This window comes from Pagrus pagrus (genome assembly GCF_965226575.1).
Source record: "Pagrus pagrus genome assembly, chromosome: 11".
NCBI lineage: Eukaryota > Metazoa > Chordata > Actinopteri > Spariformes > Sparidae > Pagrus > Pagrus pagrus.
Window position 1 is genome coordinate 15401136 of NC_140195.1, and position 18628 is coordinate 15419763.

At 41.4% G+C, this 18628-nt stretch overlaps 1 protein-coding gene and 1 long non-coding RNA gene across 6 annotated transcripts in view; one reads left to right on the forward strand and one right to left on the reverse strand.

The window, feature by feature from the left end:
* Positions 1-3931: 3931 nt before the first annotated feature.
* LOC311265798 overlaps positions 3932-18628 on the reverse strand; it is a 231431-nt gene continuing 216734 nt past the window's right edge. For 2 of the 5 annotated variants that reach the window (XR_014623616.1, XR_014623618.1), the window contains exons 3-4: positions 4494-4694; positions 3932-4042 (exon numbers count right to left, since the gene is read on the reverse strand). This is a non-coding gene — a long non-coding RNA (uncharacterized lncRNA). Of the gene's footprint in view, positions 4043-4493; positions 4698-18628 lie in introns of all 5 variants that reach the window. The other 3 variants (XR_014623617.1, XR_014623619.1, XR_014623615.1) reach the window with 2 other exon arrangements.
* LOC311265797 (chemokine-like protein TAFA-2) overlaps positions 14359-18628 on the forward strand; it is an 82054-nt gene continuing 77784 nt past the window's right edge. Inside the window, exon 1 of the mRNA XM_084367800.1 lies at positions 14359-14847. The gene's annotated coding sequence lies outside the window, so the exon portion shown is untranslated. The remainder of the gene's footprint in view (positions 14848-18628) is intronic.

The following is an 18628-nucleotide window of genomic DNA, read 5'->3' on the forward strand; positions in this document are numbered from 1 at the left end:
TTTGTTGGTAACCACATCTTCCGCCTCAAACTGGATGTATTTCACTTCTCTGGCTTTTTGACAGTAATTTGGACAGTTCCCTGCAGTTTCCATGGTAATACCCACATACTGTAGTTTCAGATAAAGCAGTGCAAAGTGGCACCTCCCAGTCCAATAGATTACTGATGCTATTTCTGTAAGCTGTCCGGGAGGCAGAGCTGCTGGCTGATGTGTCTTGACTGGAGGAAGATGAGTGTTTGAAGTGTTGCTACAGTTCAGAGAGAACTTAACCTTGTATATGAATTTACAACATGCCAGCAGTCTCTATCAGTCTCCCACAGTCCATCTATTAACTGCTATTTTGACACTATTGCTATATTTTGTAGATGTGGATGGTTGGATTGCTTGGAGACGTGGGAACTTCAATATTTACTTGAATCAGTCCACACAGAATCAGCTTGGAGTCTAAATTAATCAAAGTTTTGAGCTTCTCTGGTTCATTTCAATTCAAGTGCTGCAGTCAGTGGATCTGCTTGTGGAGGTGAAATAATTTTGTGCTATCACAAGTAAATCCATGCTGTTGATCAATGATAATTCATTATGACAGTGTGGAGGCTGTGTTGCATCGTCCAATTTAAAATACCCTGCTCTATTAAAGGCACAATATGTAATTTCGACCACTAGGAGTCTAGGACTTTTTTTCATCCTACCAACAGGCCACAACCCACAGATATTTATGTTACTGTCATTAATGACAAAGAGGAGTATCCATTACTCACCTCTGAGATATCCAGGATATGTTGTTGCTTAACTATTAGGGAATTATTAAACAATCATCATAATAGTTTGATCAATTAGTCAACTAGTCTATAACATCTAGGTGCTGTATCATAGGCAACTGGACTTGTTTCAGTTTCTTGAAGACGTTTCACTTCTCATCCGAGAGGCTCCTTCAGTTCTGACTAACTCTAGAGGACTTAAGCTGTCTGGGGAGAGAACTCAGTACAGCATCAACAGTGTCGACAACAGTAGAGCGCATATTCCACCAAGGTCCAACAGTCTCCTTTTGTACTGACTCATAGATACCAGCCACCTAAATATGCCTGATTTATTACCCAGAGAAATTGAAGTAAATTAAAAAAATTAAAGAAAGTGAGAAAAAATTCCTGCGTTCGTGCCTTTATCCAGATCCGACCAACCAAAGAAAATCAAACAAAAAACATTTGCCAAGTGTCGTGTCCATAGGTAGAGAGTTCGGGTGCAGAGCCAGACACCCGGACGCACATCGGGTTGTACTCTGACTCTGGAGGAGAGCTCAGAGAATTATTTTTTTTACTTTTGGGATTAAAAAGTTGTTTTATCTTCACTCCTGTTTATCAACCTGACTGCAGCAGCAATCCGTGGAGGTGACCTTCATTGTTGGGTGTTCATGTACTGTAATGTTGACTGCCAAATGGATCTGGCGGGGAAATGTTCTTTTGTTACAGAGAGGAGAGATGAAAAAGAAAAGATAGTTGCATCATCCACTTGATCCCTCCAGATCAAGTGCTCATCAGCACCCAATGAGAATATATCAAACAGGGTTTAACTGTTACAGTTACAGGCTGAATGATAATGCAGATGTCTGCCTTTACACTCTTAAACCAAAACTCTATGAATAATCCCCCTATTTTCCTTTCAAGGGTGCAATCATTTCAAAATTCAGAGGAATCAGTTAAGATTTATAATGTCAAATGAAAATGTAAAATGTCAAGTAGTAGATGTGTCACACTGTTTGTGTCACAAATAATGCTGAGGTGGAAATCCACACACAGACTGCCAGACAAGATTCTTAAACTGTGCAAATGGATTACAAGACAGTAAACACTATCTGGCGTTCTGTGGACTGCGCCTGGGGCAATGTGACATGCGCTTTTGTCGTACCAACCAAAACTGAATTATAGAGTTGCACAGTGGACTCTAGTTTCAACATGTCACCATTATATGGTGTACTGTTGGGTTTAAAGGCTTTTTAAGGCAGTATCGCAGACTGTACTGACATTGCTTCATTGTGTGGCATGTGAAACTTTAGAAAGGATAAGCTGTTGATCAACAAAGTTGCGTAATAAAAAAAAATTCACATCCACATAACGACTACTTCTGATAAAGTTTCATAAAGTTCTTGAAATGACATCTGAGGTCTTTTCTTGATTATTTTTTCTTTTAGTTCTATACCTGAAAATTTGCTTATTATCACTTATCACGACTGAATGTTTAAATTTTAATTTAGATAGTGACAGCAGGAGAGAGACAGTATAGTAGCAGAAGAGAAAGTGGATGAATCAAACCCAGGTCGCTACAGGACGGACTCAGCCTTGTTCACACTCTACCAGGTGAGTTACCGGGGCGGCCCACAGTGACCTGAACCTTTCATTGATTCATCAAAGCTTATGTAATTCAGTACTGTGGTTGCAGAGTACCTTCTCCCTGAGGACACAACATCAAAACATCAATAACATCTTTTATCTATCATCATATCTATCTATCAAACACATGCTGGGCATTTCTCATCTTTTTCCCACACAAGTCATTATGGATCAGTGAACACAGAAAGCGAAAGAAGAAGTTTGAGGCTGCAGTGAACTACTGAGTCACCCATCATACTCCAGAGGAAGTTTACTCATGAGAAAGGATGTGGACTACATGTCCTCACTTCACCCTTTAATTCTGCTAACACAGCTAAGATGTGAGGACACAGTGACACTTAGTGGCATTAGACACATAGTACAACCTGCACGCACGTCGCTGTGTGTGCCAGGTAATCGTGTGAGGGATGGTGGTGACAAAGGAACAGAAGGAAATCCACGTCATCAACCAGTTTGCTTTCATTCTTTTGTCTGAAAATCATCAGACAACCATCTGAATGGTCTGGTTAAGAGGTTGGAGATCGCATCTGGACTCGTTGTCATAACAAATACTTAGGAAGCAAAGGTCACAATGTTTTGGACATGGATCATCATGCAACAAATTTACAGTGTGAAGCAAAACATCTTAATACTGAAGCCACAGGCTGTCACAGCAAACTGAAATAACACACCAAGAATGGATTTGAAAACAGTATCTTTCAAAATCTGTAGATGCAAATATAAATCAAAAAAAAATAAATAACAATAGATATGCAAGGATTAGCTGATTGACTGATCAGTCAATCGAAAGAAAATGTATTAAGTTGGTAGCTATTTTGATAACCGATGTATCGACAGAGCAAAGACTCACTGGGTTCAGCTCCTCAAATATGAATGTTGTCTGATTTCTTTAACGATGGTGAACTGAGTATCTTTGTTTTTAGACTGTCGATCAAACCAAACAAGATAATTTGAAAACGGCGTTATGGGCTCTAGCTTCGGATGGGCATCTTTCACAGTCTGCTGACATTTTAAAGATAAAATGCTTAATAACCAGTTAATTGAGAATATAACTGTTGGGTTAATCAATTATGAAAACGATCCATAGTTGAAGATCAAGACTTCACAGTAACTGTAGTGCTGTGTCACACTGTGCCTTGTTTGTCACTTTTGTAACGGTGATGAGTCTTCCCCTACCTAATAAATAATTACTAAATAATTGATCACAAAAAAGAGTTTCAAAAAAAGGGATGGAGAAGACAGATCAGACAATAACAAGTCTGTGTCTCATATCCAAACTGGGAAAATCTTAATAACCCTGAATTCAAAGAAATCATGTATTTTTAATTGCAGATTATTAAAGAAATATGGAGTAATATTCAACTAAAATATCAGCCCTCATTTCAAGTGAACAGTATAATGCCAGTCTAAATGTGGCCAACATTTAAATGCTCATCTGAAAGAGATATGTAAAAAACAGTGGAAACACTTGAATGTGAAAATTGAATGTGAAAATGTCTGTAGGAGTACTGTGCTGTGAAAACAAAGAAAAGGAAACAAACCAAAACGTGAAGATGTGTCGGGCGGAGTGATCTGACCTGGACTGGCTGCACTCCGGCCTTCACACACGGGGGCACACCAGGCCCAGGTGTGTCCGACGCAGCTGACTAACTTCTTATCTGGAGAGAAAGCACAGAGACAGCAGAGTGACCCGAGCAGAGGGGCTGCCTCAATTATTACGTACCATACAAGAAAAAAGTAGATTATTGTTTTAATTGAGGTGTTTGAGATTTAGATTATCACAACACACACTTCCTTTTCTTTTTACATTATACATTCACTACTGTTCCATCAACCTTTAACCGTTGGTGAAAGTCAAAGTGCATCCAGGCCTGACCACTAGAGGGCCCTAAAACCACACACATGTTAACATTAACTACTCCTGAATGCTTTTCTTTCTTTATGATTGCATAATAATTCCTTTTCTTTATATAAGGTTAAGAAATTAATTTTACCAACACTGACATCCCCTTGAACCAGTGCTGCCTACTGTTCATGCTCATTCACCCCTTCAGAAGATAAGTTTAGGAGTGTTAAACTGGGCCAAAACAGGATAAAAAAGAAACATACTTCTCCACAAGACGACATTTATAACCGCCGACCTCGTCTGCCACCTCCTACTCATGCTCGGAGCTGATTTTTCTTCAAAATAGTGCTATTAGTGGCAGAGAATGTGGGCTCACTGGTTTTCTGCTCTCCAAAGTGTCTTTTATCTTGGCTCCCTCTGGTGTCTTTTTCCTCAGTAAGCTGGAGTCAGTTGAGTAAAAGACACTGCTGGGAACAGAGAAAGAGTGAGTGAAAATTCCCCCTGCTGCCTCTCACATAAAATGCTCCCAAATCGGAGCCAATGGTCGGCACGTATTATTATTAATTACGTGTAGGTGTTGTCGACAGGGGGAAAATGAGGAGTTCGTAGGAATGAAGTGAGGGGAAAGGGGGAAGCAGGTGGGAAAGGAAGGGCGATAGAGGCGCAAGACGGATGAATCAATGCAGTGTAGTCCCACTGGCAGCAAATACAAACGGACTGAATTGCTTTCGGTGGCCGTGCTTTGCACAGTGATGCCTCTATGGGGTTTTAGACACACATCTGTATGGATGGGATGTCGTCTGACGATCAGGCAATTTAAACCTGTAGGAATGTGAATCCAGGCGGGACAGACTTTTGTTTAGCAGACAATGTTCACAAGGAGTTTAAAAACAATTGCCTCCCTCTTGTAAAGCTTTACAGGGATGAGCAGGCCCACGCAAACATAAAAACCAGGAATTGAGGAGACAGTAAAAGTATAATCCCATTTCACTTCTGCCAAATATCCAGCTGTGCTGCTCAAAAATGTAAAGCTAAAGGCGTGCACTTGTGCTTGTGTTTGTGTCAGACCCTCTAATCCAGCTTATGTACAGGGAGCCACAGCAAGGATGCAGGGATGGGTTATGGGCACAATATCTGCTAATACTTTTCAATGCATGTGGAAGAACAGTCTCTAAACCTTAAGAAACTATATGCTCCCTGCCTCTCTCTCTCTCTCTCTCTCTGCTCTTTCTCTCTTAACTGTACGATAGTACAATATAAACCTGACAAATATATTTGCAGAAAACTTTTCTCTTCAGCTCTCATATAGAGCCTTTTTTTATCTGATCCCATCCTGATAAGAACTAAAGCTGTTTACGAGATTTAGAGAAGGAAAGAGAGAGAGAAAGAAAGAGAGAGAGAGAGAAAGGTTGTAAGAGGGAAAAATAGAAAAAATGAGAGTGAGAGAGGATTAAAAGAAGAAAGACAGAAGGAGCAACAGATATTCCTGTCCCTGAACCGGTGGTGTGGAACAACATAATCCGGGATTTTTATGGCCGTTGTTTTTCCTGAAAAGCTTTTGGATTATGAGTGGCTGTTGCATTATAACGCCTGTATCTCATTGTGTTCAGGAGATTACATCCCGTGGCCCTGCTGCTCAGATGAGTGGAGCTGAGAGGTCAAGACACAAGGAGAGCGAGAACAAAGAGACCAGAGGTGAGTTTTAAGCCTTGAACTCTCTCTATTTTTCTCCCATGTACACATACACACACATTTTTCTATGTTACTCTCTGCTGGCCCCCACACACTGTGAAACCATTAAGAAATACAGCTTTTATTTGCACTGTTTGAGCCAGAATGCCTCCTGAACCCGTGTCATCATCTTCACCACTGAATATTTTAAAAAGCCGTGGAAACCTGTCTCATGCACCCTCTCTCGTTGCACTGAGAGAGCTCTCCAGCTGGTGTGCATATCATCCTCCATGTATGGGATAACTGACTCCCATCACACATGGATATCTGAGAAGTTAAGGATCATCACTCTAGGTCCTCTTCTTATTCCAGAGGGCCCCATGTGTGACAAAATAGGTGTCTCATGCATTCCTAAACAATACATACGAGCGTTTTGTACTCTACCTACTTCTATATCAGGCTGTTTAGGTTGTGTGTGCAAGCAATTTAGTTAGACCTGTATTTACGTTTATTGTTAGGTGGTGGCAGTAGTAGCAGTAGGAGCAAAAGAGAAAATTAAGTGAAGTAATATTAGACTGTTACAGTCCATACATGGGAGACGATCCAATACCTATTCAGTGGTTTAGGTATGAGGACCTGTTGTCTATGGTTAATGTATGGGTACGTTTGGCTAAATGAAATTGCCATCACGGTCAAAGGAAATGAAGAGGTTAGATTTTTTTTTCAAGATGTAACATAAATGTAAGAAAACAAAAACAAGAATAACCAATAAAATCATCCGCAAACATACAGCAAACTTCCAATAAACTACATACAGTAAATAATTTATATGAAAGAAATAGGACAAGTGAATACTTATCAAGTCCCACACACTCCTTTTTTTTTTTTTTTTTTTTTACATTTTATCGATAAAATGTACAAAACATAAATATTCCAGCTTTTTAGATCAGTGCTCACTATACACATCTTGTTCAAATCAATGAAGTCAAAAAAAGTGAAACATTCAAAGATCACTCTAGTTTCAGGTTTGGTTGTCCAACGAGCCTACCATGACTTCAGAAACAATGTTTAATTCCTGCAGAGGATGTTCAGTTTCTGCAGAGGTGTCCCTGTTGCACTCCTGTTGTGTCTGTGTTAGTCTGCAGCCTGACAAAACATAAGAAAGTGACATTTTGAGAACAGAACATCAAATAGTGACACTCTTCATTTCCTCTATGCTGTGTTTATCAAAGTCAAGTGGATGTGAGGACACTGATGTCATGGATGTCCTCAAGCCTCTGTGTGTGTGTGTGTGTGTGTGTGTGTGTGTGTGTGTGTGTGTGTGTGTGAGCACTGGACCACTGAGCTTATATTTCAAAAGAGGATTTGTGGTGTGGCTGCCTCTTTGTCCTTTGACATTGCTAGTGTGGATATGATAAAATGAGTCATTACGCCATCACATCATCATAAGAATTGTCTGCAGAAGTGATCCAAGAGGTGTTTTTAAATCAATTAAATCTTCAAATTTCAACATGTGATTTAAAAAACAGTCAACAGTCAACATTTTCAATAATACATATAAAGTATACAAAGTGCAATTATACATATTGTTTGTATAATTGTTTCACAAAAAAACCCCCACAAAATAATAACAATAAATTCAGCTTTACCTGAATTCTGCAACAGCAACATGGCAAGCAGAGCATCATAGAAGTTATTTTCTGAGGCGGCGTCCTCCAGCTGTCCCTGGAGGATCTCCAGGTGCTGCCATGCCAGCTGGGAAATGGTGTCAGTCACTCTGTCACGTTGATCTTAAGTGTTAGGTTCAACAACTGCCTACGGTCAAATCTACAGCATCTAGCATCTACATGTCTTTCTCAGGGGAAAAAGGCTCGGGCTGAAAAAGAATGATGCTCCTGTGGTTTGCCCAGTCACAAGGAAAGGTGGGGATTCATGAAAATGCCTGCGTTTAGGACAGGTGAGGAAAAGAGCTTGAGGTGATAATAATGTTTAAATATCTCAAAGTTAATTCACACTAGTGACATATTTTTCTTCCAAATACTTCTTCATGATCAGAGCGTATTATTGGATAACATAACGTTGTAAACAGGAGGCAGATTGTATACTCTGTGGTTGGTTGCTTATGCTGCATTCATGTGCTCCTTGGATGGTCCAATTTCTCGAGTTGGGAAGTCATTCTTCGCTGTGTTCATGTGTGTTATGTCAGAATGTGGAATGAGCAACATGGACACAAAAAAAAAAGTTGTTTTTTCATTTTATCGCTCAGAGCGTTTAAACAACACGTTGACAGCTGTTTCCAGTATTTGAGTGACAAGGAGGCGCATAGGAAATGGTTCAATGACTATACAATGACTGTGGAAAAGTTTTTTTTCGTCAACCCAATGTTGACTTTCGTCCACGATGTTTCAGCATCATATGATGTCAACTCAACAACTCATGTATGAAGTTTTTCTGACTTTTCTAGTTGTTGTTCCGACTTGAGAGGGCATTCATGTGAAGCACATGAACATTGCACAGCACATTCAGTTCATTTCAGAAAATACTATGAATGATTTTCACTTTTACTTTGACTATTTTTTTTCATTTTACAGGACAAAACCAAGCAAGAAAACGTGACTGCTCTTTACAGAATCGTCCTGGATAATACTATTTTTATTAAAACATTGTCAATCGCCATTTTTGTCTCTTTTCATTTTCATTGTATTTTCAATGCCTGTTTGTGTCTTTCTTAAATCAGTGTATCAGTGCATCTTTTTTGCCGATGGTGCTACATACACCGACTTGATTAAGAAGTGAACATGTGTGTCTGCATCAACATGTTCTGTCCAGGCATAGTTTCTGAATATCTCCACCCTGTAAGGAGTTTTCCAAAAGCTCAGTTGTCAGTGACCTCAAACAGCGTTTACGTGTGTATGAGCAAAATGCACAGAAAAGGCTACGTTTTAAGAAAATCTGCGTATATGCAGACAGGGCCTGATTGTGATGAGATCACTGAACTCACTTCCATGTACTGTAAGTGACATTTAAAGTGAAAGAATTAGACTGAGAGGAGATCAGTGTAAGGTATGTCTAGGATGTCTGTAATGTAATTTTAATGGAGCTAACTGTAATGTAGTTACCGCTAATGAGAGTCTCAAGCAAGGCTCATCTGGCTTTCATGCTGCGATGCAAGGCCATCAATTAGCAATGAGGGCGGGGACCAGTCTTTCATGCTCATCGCAGCTCTGAAGGAATTAGTCCGTTTGAACATTTACATCTTTGGGTGAGAGAAAGAGAGAAGCAGACAAGAGGAGAGAGTGGAGTCGGTATGTTGCACCCTGCTGCTATCTGAGATAAAGTGTTCTTTGCCGAGGGCAGCTCTGTCTTTCAACTCAACTTACAGCCTGTGATAAGTGATCTACTGTAACTTTTTTACACTGTAACTTGCATTATTCTGAGTTTTAAGAAGCACTACTCTAGTAAAAAAAATGGCTTCTTCAGCTCTTTCATTTTATTAATGAATGCAGAGATTTCTAGATTAGGGGAACATTCAGGAAATAACTTTTAGGATTTCCTTGAAGTCAGCATAAGTTTGAATTTTCATCAAGAAAAGTCAGACAGAGTATGATGTACAACGCACACGTACTCCTGTCTGTGGCGCGTGTCCACTCTGCATACACACATGAACGGCATGTCTCTTACACTCCCTGAGGGATGTGATTAGTCATGTATGAGTCCAAGGAGAGCAAAAGAAGGAGCGTGACTGACAGACAGACGGAGACGCACAGAAAGACGGGAGGGAGTGCGACAGTGAGCGTTGGTAAGGCAAGGGTTAGCGAGAACAGAGGAGCTGCCATCCAAATGGATAACACAACAGGCAACAAGCAACAACAACGGTGACAGCTACACCTTCCAGCTGCTGTCTTTCATATGCTAATACTGGTATTTCTGCCTGCCAACTCAACGGAGAAGACAATGTGTGTGTGTTTGTTTGTGAGTGTTTATTCCAAATGAAGTGATGCACTCAGGACACTGTGCCACATGGTATTGGTAACAAGAATCATCTGGCAAGGCTTTGAAACACATGCACATGTGCACACATAATACTGTGTGAAGCTTTCATCTTTACTTTGATGATTTTACATGAAACTGTACTGTACCAGGCATGTTTAGTGATGCCAGTGAGAATATTGTGACAGTTGGCAACAAATCCCATGAAAAGACCAAAACCAACAGTTAATCTACTTAATCTACTAACATGTACTGCCTTTAGAATGGGAAACTGATGTTATATCTTATTCATCGACCTTAATTGTTATCCAGAAAATGCAGCAGTGCGCAGAAATTTGTGATTTACTTTATTGACTAAGTGAAGAGAGGGCACTTCACCACGTTTTGTCCACTGGAAGGGCACCCTAGAGGGCACTTCATTTTTGTTGTTTTTTTAACCTGGGGGCACCAGCGTGCAATACCACAGATAAATTCCCACTTTATGTTTCTTTATGTTCAATGTTTTATTTCTCTCACAAATACACATTTCCTTCTCACAATGCTGTGCTTATGCTCTGGTTAGGTTTAGGCAAAAAAAAAAAAACTTGTTTAAGGTAAGGAAAAGATCATGGTTTTGCTTAGAATACCTGTTTTCCAGCCGTGTCACAAACACGGCTGTAAATATCCTGAGGTCTCCTTAAAACAAGTGGTTTTGATAGCAATGAACACAGCTGGAAATTATCCCACATTGCAAATATCCAGTTGTGTGACACTTATGAATGTTGAAACGGCATGAACTCTCGTCAGAAATATCAGGTCGTTTCCCTTTTACAAATGCCGAGAAGCAGACTTGAACTGTGTTTGGCAGCCTTGTCGTCTGTAACTCAAGTCATCACCTTTTAAGTTCATATGGTGAGCATTAAAAAAGGACTTGCTTTTTTCCAGATTCAGCAGAGCAACATTACAATTTTTTGCGAATATGAGTCCATTAATCACTCTCTTCTAATTTTTTGTGTCTACCTACCTACCCCTGAGGGAAATATCTGACTCTTTAGCTTTTCCACTGTAAACAGCTGCCTGCTGCAGCCAACACTGGCACTAGAGGAGCAGAGAGAGTGACCGAAAACAGTCATTTGTGTGCTGGACATCTAAACAATGATCTGAAACTCACAATAAAACCTCTAAAGCTGAGTAAAGCGGCAGATTCTGGGGCTAATTCTCTGAAGGTTCATGAGCGGTGCCTTTCATATTGTCACAATGTCATTCAATACATTGTTGTCATAAAAATATTAATTATCGCAGCTTGAAAGATTTACCTCTTGGCTAAGTGCTGGGGTTTTGGTCTTCATGGGATTTGTGGACAAAAACAGCAGTCTCATCCTTTTAAACTTTAGATAACATCTTTTTCTCTGAGGTTTGGCATGTGGCAGCTGCCCAGTTATACATTGTCAGCACTCATTAACATCTCGGATTATTATGAGTATATGCAGGAACATGTGGTTGTACGGATTATCTCACAGCCCAGTAGCGTTTGTCTCCATTTCACCTGTTCTGTTAAGCTGATTACTATTCGCTTCAGTGACGGACGGTTATATGTGTTGTGTTTTTTCCCCTGCTCAAATTGTTTGAAGGACAGAAGATGTCCTGTACATACCCTGTACAGATTGCAAAGCCCCCGAGGCATTGTGATTTGGGATTTCGGGCTTAAAATTGACCTGAAATTATTCTGATGAGATTTTGGAGATGCTCTGTAAACTCTGCAAGTGGATTCTGCCCTCGTATCCTGGACAGTATGTGTAAATGCAACATTGTGCATTGGAAACAGTGGTCAGCAACACTGGGGCAGTCCTGTCTATGTTCCTCTTCACCCGCTTCACCACGGACTTCAACTACCACACAGAGTACCAAGTGAATCTAGTTTGATTGGTGAGAAGGCAAATGTCAACATCCATTCTTCTTATTTATTGCAGACTTCTTGGCATTATAAATTATTATAAATAAATACAAAGACTATTATCTTTGAGTGCTGTTGGTTTTCTTTGTTCTGATTCCTGTCACGACCCATGCATCCGATTTATTGTTCAAATTTTGAGAATGGCGCATTGTTATTTTTTCATTGTCCTTGAACAATGCTGAGGATGATTTATGTTTTATCCTAGTTGCTGTTGTGTGCTGGTGCAGCAGGTTGAAGACAGCGAACACCAACAGACTCAACAAACCCATGAGGGCAGTGACAATGTGAGGAGTTGATGTCAGAGAAAAGCATGCTGTCCAAATTACGTTTTATCTTGGACAGCGTCTCCCACCCACTTCATGACGTGTTGGTCGAGCACAGGAGTGTATTCAACGCAAGACTCATTCTACAGAGATACGGCACATTTTGTAGAAATATCATATGGAGCGTAGCGTAGACATACAAATGTGAACGCATCAGTGGTTTGCAGAGAGTCAGTTGCCAACAATTCATCCTGGCGACTGGGCTGATTTTCACGTTCTTCTTATTCTTTTTAATGTTCTTATAATTCCTCTATGCTTATGTATATAATTCTATCCTAGAATGGGAGCAACTGTAACGAGACCAATTACCCCTGGGGATCAATAAAGTATTTCTGATTCTGATTCTATTAAAACCTCCTTGTGTTTGCGTGTGTGCTAACATGTGCTGCTGTGTACACACAACATGTCTTTCCAAGGCTGCCATGTGGTCCGTAATGCTTCTCTCTATGGGAATTGATTACCTATTCTGTGGAAGAAATGCACCAGTGTCTTTGATTGGCACATGTTTAATCCCTCTCCGTGTCATTGGGAGGCCACCAACTGCAGTGTGTGTGTGTGTGTGGGTGAGGATGTATGTGTGCAAATGCCACAGATCCCAAAAGAATTGGGTTGATTTTTGAGGGCTTCCAAGCAGCCCTGGGATCCTGCATGCATGTGTGTCTCTATTTGTTATCTTGCGGTCCACATGCTGAGTTTAACTGTGCTGCCAGAAAACGGTGCAGAAGACAAATCCCATGCCGAGGTTATCCATGATTCACCCGTGTTACTGGAGAGAGAGAGCGATGGAGAGAAGGAGAATGATTTGGTGTATTAAGAAGATAATATGGAGGGATCGGAGAAAGAGAAATAAAAACTACGAGTTTGGCGAAAAAGTGAAAAAAGAGAAGAAAAGGAGAGTGTTGAAGGCTCAAGAAGGAGGGCAGAAAAGAGAGGAGAGATCAGTAATCTGAACTCTTTGTCAGAGTAACAGATTAGCTCACCCGGTGAAATGATATATGACTGGCACCGGGCCTCCACACATGCACACGCGCACAATCACACCCCCACTATGGATCAATTACCCTGTCATCCATGTGTGCAACAATACATCATCACCTCGATTACATCTCACACACACACACACACAAACTCTGGCACTCACATGCTGACTCCTATATATATATATAGTACACACGCACACGCACAACACACACACACCCACCCACACACACACACACACCAGAACTTCAGATGTACTTTGTTTCATTGACTCGGCTTTGTTTGTGTGTTCAGTGTTTTACGACCAAGTTTCTGTACTGCCTGACTCCTGTGGCCTTAATACCTATTACTGTCTATCTGTTTCTCTTGCAGCCAGAGGAGAAAGTGCACACCCCACCCCCAATTGCAAGCACGCGCGCACGCGCGCGCACACACACACACACACACACACATGCACGCAACAGTCACACACAGTTACCCCCCAGAGCCAGTGGGGCTGCTTCCTCAAATGAACTGCACTGGTCAGAGTGACTGAGTCTGGACAAAGTCATTTGTTGTGAGTAAACTTCTTTGGGCAGCTCAGGTCATTTCAGGCAGTGGTGGAAGAGACTGTGACACACACACACACACACACACGCACAGGTCAGTTTAGTCGAGCATGGTGTCGATCACCCCTCTGCTCCTGTTGTTTGGTGTAGTCCACTGGGAAATGGACATAGCTCAGCTAAAGTGAGTTCAATTTAATTTGAACTTCACACAGCTGAGGGAGAGAGAGAGAAAGAGAGAGAGAGACAAAGAGAGAGAGAAAGAGAGGGGGGGGGTGGAAGAGAAGAGAGCCAATATTGTTTTGTCCTTCTTGAAGTGACAAAAACATTTCAGACTTTGCTCATGTCCTGCATGCAACCCCCTGAGAGTTATTGCTGACGCATCTGGAGTTGTGTGTGTGTGTGTGTCAGTGTGTGTGTGTGCTGACACATTAGTCCATGCCTCTTTCTGCTTGTCTGCCAGTCTGTGCCGACAACAGACGAATAATATTCTCATATATCCAACAGGTCTTGGCGCAGCCCATACGGCCTTCTTCACATTACTGTACAGAGTATCATTTACGTTCATTGCATGCGCCTTTTTCTAGGCAGCGGTTCCGTCCTGAGGCCGCTAGGTAGCGCTGCTCCACTTCCCAGCAGACAGTCAGAGCAGCGCTCTCCATCTTCCAGGCGGACAGACAGGCGCGCACCAACAGTCTGCCTGACTCCCCGACCGCAGCGCACCTCTGTCCCGCCGCACTGGGCTACTTTCTCTTCGCTCCTTTTAAAGAGGACGAAAAGGGGATTCTGGGTGCAGAAAAACCCGTCTGACTGGGGAGGTGTAAGCTGGATGTTTCCTCCATGTTGGTATGTCTTAATAACTAAGTTTCCTGCCTCACGCGCTGAGCAAAAGAGGAGGAGAGGAGCGGAACTTTCGGGGGAGCCTTTCTCGCACCGGAGTAACGCTGCGCGCTGGTTTTAACCCAGGAGGTCACATCTGCCGCCGGCTCCCTTTCTCTCCAGCGGAGGTGGATGGTATGCTATAACTTTTCCGCTCCAGTCGAACCTGAGAGAGGAGCCGTTTTATGGTGCTGGAGAGGGGGATGCGAGCCTCTCCTCCGTGTCGGATAGCGGAGCGGCTATGAGGAGAGAGGTTCACCTGCTGGGCTAACAGAACAAGAGCACACTGCACCAACAGGTATGGATCACCTGCACAGAACAGCCGGGCGCATCCCATGGCTTCTTTTTTCCCGTAACTGTATGAAAGTGTGCGTGATAAAAAAGAAAAGGAAAAAGTAAATTAGTGTCACACCTGCCATGCATGAATCAGTCCGGCGGTTATCTCGTCTCTGAAAACCATTTACGCACAGAATGGATTATCATCTGTTCCATTTTAGGGAAATGACAAGGATTTAGTTTTATGAAGGCATGAGAGTCGTGCGAGAAAAAAAAAAGGAAAAAAAAAAAGATTGCTCATGGTGAAATCCCATCAGCCCACTCTGCTGTGGCATCACTTTTATTATCACGCTTGTGATTTTATAGCGAAGACAAATGATTGCGGTTGTTTCAGGTGTTGCACAGGCTTGCCTCTCACTCTCTCTCTCTCTCTCTCTCTTCTTCTCTCTCTCTCTCTCTCTCTCAGACACACACACCCACGCAAGCACGCACGCACACACTCAGGGGCGCGCAGGTCTTAGCTGTGCGTATACGGGCATATGGCGAAGGATTCAGTGCGCTATTTTGGGCTGGAGCTGGTGTTCAGCGGCCTTGCTGATTAGTTCTATGAGCTGTGATATGTCGCTATGAACATTGTCTTTACATGACAGTACTGTATGTGAGGAGCGTGTTTGGAAACTCTGAAACCAGTGGTGGGCGTCTGCTGCGCAGCACCATGGATCACCTGACGCACTGTAGATGGTGATGCATAAGATGACCTTTATTGGTGACAGTAGTGCATCAGTTTGGTTGCAGAGTATTTGCTGAAGGTTTTATAGTGGCTCCTTTTGCGCTTGAAGTTACCATTTGTGCCTCTTCATCGCGTTATTTCCTGTCTGTTTCTGGCCTTTTCATAACCTTGACTTGTTTATTAATCCTCCTGCGTGCCCACAAGCTGGTTTGAAACAACCAAAGATGGTCACCCCAACTGTGTGTGAATGTATTTTTGACATACTCCTGCTCCATCTGTCTCTGACTCTCCCTCTGTTTCCATGAGCCTCTGTGAAGAACACAGAGGAGCCGGAGTGAGTGAGCTCCAAGAACTAAAAGGAGGAAGAGAGCTGACAGTGAGACATGATTGACAGCGGAGAAAGAGGAGTAGAGCAGGGAGGAAGACTGGATGATGAGGTTTATGCGGAGATACAGGAATGCATTAAGAGAAACAAATGTGCGGTCGCTGATTAGATGCTCCTGGACTGCCTCTCAAATGTATTTTTAATATGGCCACAGGCTGATGAATACCATCATGAGATGTTACATCACCGGTTTATTCGATAAACACTTTTGGTTCCCTGCTCACATGACTAAACGCAGCTGTGACAAAGAGAGGAGTTGCTGATGGAGGGTAAAAAGCCTCAGAATTTTGTATGCATTTATGTAATCAAGTAATTACAAATCGACTTTTATGCCCCGTCGTTTAGGAAACATTTAGTAACCGCGGCCTCCCTCCTGCGAGAGAAGCTCAAGGGCTCCAATAAATAAAACACAGTATAGCACTTTCCTCATGTTACTGAGATATGAATTGCCATGTTTGCTGAAGCTACAAAATTAGGGAAACAATTTAACAGATATAACACGAGAGATTAGAGGACGACATGTTAAAGAAGACAGGTCTGTGTGTGTGTGTGTGTGAGTGAGTTTGTAGGTGCACTTGTGCCTTTATCTTTGTGAGCTAGGCTTTTGGATGAGGACATTTTTGCAAAGTGAATTTGAGGTTTTGAGGTCTTAGGTTAGATCAGGCGGCAGTTTGTCAAGTATAAAAGGATGTGGAGGAGGCGTGTGTGTGTGTGTGTGTGTGTGTGTGTGTGTGTGTGTGTGTGTGTGTATGTGTGTTTGATTAATAATGCTGTGGGGGTGCCGATCTGTTGCCACACTCATGTTGGGGGCACCGGTCCCTACAAGGATATAGATTCTGATCGACTGATATGGTTATTTCAAGGCCAATACCGATGCCATCCATTAGTAACCAAGGAGACCAACAACCCATTTGCAGTAAAAATTAAAATGTATTTTAGTGTCAAAATTTTGAGGCACCTTATTCGACTATTTACATTTTCGGATACTTTATACTTCCTCTCCACTACATTTATTTGATAACTTTAGTTACTCAAAGTGTTGTTAAAAGTACCCAAACATCATACTCGAGTGATATCGTATTAAAATGTTACATTAGTAAAAGCGAAAGTCATCTTTATGTATAGTACTTGAGTAAAAGTCTTAAAGTATCTGCTATTAAATGAACTTAAGTACCAAAAGTACAAGTATCTATGTACTGTATATGCCACATATGTCAACTGACCATCAGATCTGAAGAATTTTAATACGAAGAGAAAGATCTTCATTATATTGTGCCAATATTAAAAGTCTTGAGTTTGTATTTCTTTCTTTCCAAAGTTACGTAGTGCCCCTTTAAGTACAGTACTTGAGTAAATGTACTTACTTAATTTTTGTTGCTTTGTAGATCCAAATTATTCATTGTCGATGAATAAAAAGATAAAAGATAAAAAAGTCACAAAATGTTTTTAAAATTTGCTGTGGAAACTGAAGAAATGAGGCTACACATGAGAAAATCAACAATTTTGATTTCAAATATTATCATATATCATTTATAGACAAGGTTTGATATTCATTTTATTTCAAAATATTTTCATATTTGACATGCTTAATATCAGATTTACGCTGGATCGATGCACATGTTATTGAAACTGGAATTGTGAGTCCAGTGGTACCAAACATTTGATTTAGTGCGGCTTGGGACGCATTTTTCTGTCTGAGTGACCGAGCCTGACTTAAACTCGACAGGCATTCTGCTTTTTACATCTGAACCTGACTCGAGCCCGACGCAGTTCATGTACGGCTGAAAGAATGTTTCCCTGTAATAACTAACCCCAGCACCCACCAGGACATCAGATAGCCCCAAAACAGACAGCAGGTCATTTGCTTAATATCACTTATTTTTACACCACTTCTTTTTATTTTACACTATATTTTCACTGAAAGTAGTGGAAAGCACCATGTCAGTTGACATGACCAAACCAAATCTTCTACATTTCTGTCGGATCCATGCTCTATTTTCTGTATCATATTGCAGTATATATTTAGCCGTTAGTTTGAGAAGGATAGTAAGAGTAGCTTGTGAGGTAGCCGTATACTTAAACTAATTTGAAAGGGAAGTTATACAATTCTAATGGACATTAATGAGTTAAGATGTTTCTCTTTTTTTGGCTTGTTATAGCCTTTTTACGTAGCGATTAGCAGAAATATGACAGGAAACAGGGGAGATGACAAGCAAAGTAGGGGATAATACACTGCTTTACAAACCAGCGGAGTAATGTAATGTCATTCCTTATATTTTGAAATTCCTCTCTCTCCCTCACACACACACATACATACACACATACACACACAAAACACAAAGAGTCATACTCAAAAATGCAGCAAGCTTTCATGTGTCCATATCCCAAAACTTCTTTATGTCTCCCTGTGCACCCTTAACACACACACACACACACACACACACACACACACACACACACACACACACACACACACACACACACACACACACACACACACACACACACACAGTCCCTCTTCCTGCATTTCTCTCACTCACTTCCTTTATCCTTTTCTTCTACCAATAAGCCCTCTGAGTCATGGGAATAATGTCAAATTTCTGTCCAGAGAGAGAGAGAGTGAGAGAGACAAAGACAAAGAGAGCAACCAGAAAGAGATAAAAAAAGTACAGCATGTGTCCTATAAAA